Source organism: Haliotis rubra, unplaced genomic scaffold (assembly GCF_003918875.1).
Source record: "Haliotis rubra isolate DU_JTF1 unplaced genomic scaffold, ASM391887v1 Scf567, whole genome shotgun sequence".
Taxonomy (NCBI): Eukaryota; Metazoa; Mollusca; class Gastropoda; order Lepetellida; family Haliotidae; genus Haliotis; species Haliotis rubra.
Genome location: NW_025767265.1, coordinates 26236 through 30318, shown reverse-complemented (window position 1 = coordinate 30318; position 4083 = coordinate 26236).

The following is a 4083-nucleotide window of genomic DNA, read 5'->3' as shown; positions in this document are numbered from 1 at the left end:
ATTTTGTGAACACAAAGACGTCATCACGTAACGTAACTGTCAACACATTCAGCGACCTGCCCATCGCCGATGGCGTTAACATTTCTTCATACACAGTACTGTTCGTTAACATATTGTCTTCTTGAGGCCATAGTCTAGGCATGTATTCACAGACTCGACATCACAGGAAGGCACATTAGGATCGGGATGAAGATCATCTCTTATAAGTCGAGATACTGAAAAGATATATGATTTGCTTGTTAATGGGACAGTCTACAAACAGTCAAGTCTGGACCTGACATTCCACTGATCAACAGTCAAGTCTGGACCTGACATTCCACTGATCAACAGTCAAGTCTGGACCTGACATTCCACTGATCAACAGCATGATGAAAATACGAACCACGCAATTGGCATATGGCATGTGTCAACCAAGTCAGCAAGTCTGACCCGTTAGTCACCTCTTACGACAAGCATGGGTTGCTAAAGACGAATTCTAAGCCGGATCTCACGGGTGTTTCTGAGATAGTACAGCATCCGGGTATGCAAAGGACAACATAAGAACATAAGCACCAACCAGTCTTGGCGATGTTTCGGAGATCAGTGCATGTATCGAACTCTTGAAAATCGGTCTTGCTTTCGGGTAGGCTACACAGAGTTTCCAACGGCCTTTAGATGTTGAATATCGCCCTCCTGTTATTGTACGGGATTATCTCTTGATAGCAGGAGTAGATTATTGGATGGTGCAATTCATGTAATGAGACGTTCTGCTCTTGGTGTATCGTTTCAGGTGAACCACGCTCAGGTTTTAATGCAACCCCACCCATTTGATGGTACTTGTCCCACTGTAGAGAAATTACACACATAGGTACAATATGTGAAACCCATTTTTGGTGTCCCCGCCGTGATATTGCTGGAATATTGCGGGGGGAAAAAAGGCGCAAAATGCAACTTACTCACTTTTCTTTTGTCGATGGTCGGGAGGCCATACGTTAAGGGAGACAACTATTGTTATACACGGAACAAATATTGGGCGAAGCATGCTTAAAATATCCTTTGTCACCACTCGCCCCATTCGTCTCCACTCGCCCCATTCGTCACCACTCGCCCCATTCGTCTCCACTCGCCCCTTTCCGGAACTCCAAGAAGACTCGTCCAGCTATTGATGAGCTTTTTGTACGAAAACATGACAAACCAATCAGAGAAAGCGTGGAAGGATTGAGGTACTTCGTTGAAAATAATCCCTAGTATCTAAATCGGTTATGGCAGTATGTGATAAGTTATAAAATCATGAAAAACAAATATCGTCATTTTGACATAAAAAAACAAAGCTCACAGAATGGTGTTGCCCAACTTGACGTTTTTATAAGGATAAGGCCTTGAACAGTAAGAGATGGCAGTCCACATCCAAGCGTTTGTTTACGAAACGAATCTCGCTTTCCGACATAATGCGTATTTTGGTCCGATAGTTCAGATTGTCCTAATCTATTTCAATGTTCATAGCTGTTTTGATATGTATTAAGTGAGTGAGTGAGTGAGTGTGGTGTTACGCAGCTGTTAGCAATATTCCAGGCCACCATAGTACCACGAGCAAAGAACGCATTAAAATGAATACGCTGAACAAAATATTCATGTCTCTTGAAACGTTGGACTAAAATATTCACACTGGAGTAAAATGTAAACACGTTTAAATTCAAAGTTGATTAGTTATACATAAATATATTGTTTTGAAACCCGTTGCTGTTTTTAATTACACTACTAAAAATATTTATAACTTCTAGTACCTACCAAGGGGATTCATTTTAATTTCAACCAGGGTTATGTTAGCTAGCTCACTTACAAGGTCGGGCAACTGGTACCCTCTACCTACACTGAATCTTGACAGAACGCTCCACAAATTCTTCAGTTTGAGATATATTTTCTTACATATCATTCTTGCGTATCTCGTACGGGACATTAGAGATGAACAATATTTTTTGTTAAATACAAACATGTAAGCTGCGACTGTCTAAGGTAGCCTATGGGACCGATCATAATATATCGCTAAGGTCGGTGATGATTTTTATGGAGTAGCATTTACAATGTGAATGAATGCCCACCCCCCCACCCCCCGCCCCCAAAAAAATGTCTAAAAAAAATAACTAGATATATAAATAAATAAATGTATAAATATATAAATAAATAAATAAAAATAAAAATAAATTATTTAAATAAACAAAATACATGTATGTACGAAGTGACGCCCTCCCCCTAGTTCATGTGTACATAATTTATCCCCCACACACACAAACAAACAAAATGGGAACCCACCCACCCCTAAAATTCATCATCACCCCTACTCAAGCCCCCAGCCATAAATCATGAACGGTCCCTAAGCTACTGACTCATCAACCAACGTTTCCTTAATATGAAGAATATTTGTTTTTGTAACTCAAAGAAAAACGACAAAGATGATTATATTACAAACCATTTTTATTATGTTTTTTTTTCAGTTATAGATTTTCTTTCAAAACACTTGGTTCAAACACTTTGAGCTGTATGTATGTCAACCAGTTGTCTTTGGCACATCTACAATTCACTGCCATCGTTGAGAACAATCAGATAAAACAGGGTTGGCTAGAAACCTGAACCATGGGTGACCTTGGTGTAAGGTAGGCAACTCACAATAGAGAGTTATTCCCCTTGGGCAAGGCAGAAAACCCTGATTAGGTTTCTAGGTTTCTGAGCATGACGAAAGTCATTTTGGATTTCATGTTAGTATCAAGCATTTCCGACCATCCTCACTCCAGGCTTTCCTCCCACGGCACTTTAGTTGGAGAACTGTACAATGTTAACTCACTCACTCGAACCATGACAATATTGCCATGAATACAGTGAGTATTGCTGCTGGGGGTAGTCCAGAAAGATCGATTGCTGTACAAAGAAAGGATCCTGGTGGAACTAAGGCCTGTAACTCTGCACAATGAACACTGTGGATTCCAAAAGTCACATGGATGCATGGATGTGTGATCACAGCTAATCTTGGATATTGAGTATGACAGTTTTCAGTACACACCAGCTGTGATCAGACATTCTAAATGTTGGGGATGCAACAGATCTGCATTGTACACACAGAGATGCACTTGCATTGTGCATAGCAGATGCACTTGCAGATGCACTTGCATTGTACGCACATAGCAGATGCACTTGCATTGTACGCACATAGCAGATGCACTTGCATTGTACGCACACAGCAGATGCATTGTAGCAGCAGATGCACTTGCATTGTACGCACATAGCAGATGCACTTGCATTGCGTACACATAGCAGATGCACTGCAAAATGAATATTTCCAACAGGAGCCTAAAATACTCTGTAGCTCTCATGTCTCTGTGTGCATCATCTTAATTCTTTCTTTAAGTATTTTATATTTGGGATTACACTATCTCAGGAAAGTAACAATTCTAGTACTTTGGAGGTTGAGTCCATTGGCATGCCTCTCACTGACGAAAGCTATGAGTACACAATACCATTTAGAAAGTGACCCAACCATACACATGTTAGATTTAGGAGATAAACCTACCGTGTTTTGTAATTAGAGGTAGGATAACGGCATTATAATAGTGCAAAATTATAGTGGTATTTGTCTTAATAATTAAAGGCACGATTTCACACATTTTCAACAATATTTTGGCCTATATATATATATATATATGCGATGAATGAGTGAGTGAGTGAGTGAGATGGGTTTATATAATGAGGCATATGCACTCAAAATAGCTTCCTATTGATGGAATAAAAGAATAATTATCCCTTACAACGTGCCTGAAATTGATAATTGAAACTTTGACAGCTTACCATAAATGGAACGTAAACAATTGCTCCGTACATCGAAATTTGTCGCATACAGTGTATGCTGAACTGGTTTCAATCACAACTTGCACGTATCTTTTTGTCTAGGACTGAGTTCCGTCTCCAAAGAAGTTATAGGATATTCGTAAAGAGCGCTCCATAACTCTATTGGCTACGAAATAATGTTCGGCCGGTAGAGGGCACAAGAGTCGATTTAATGCAACGCTGGGGACAGAGTGAGTGAGTGAGTGAGTGAGTGAGTGAGTGCGTGTG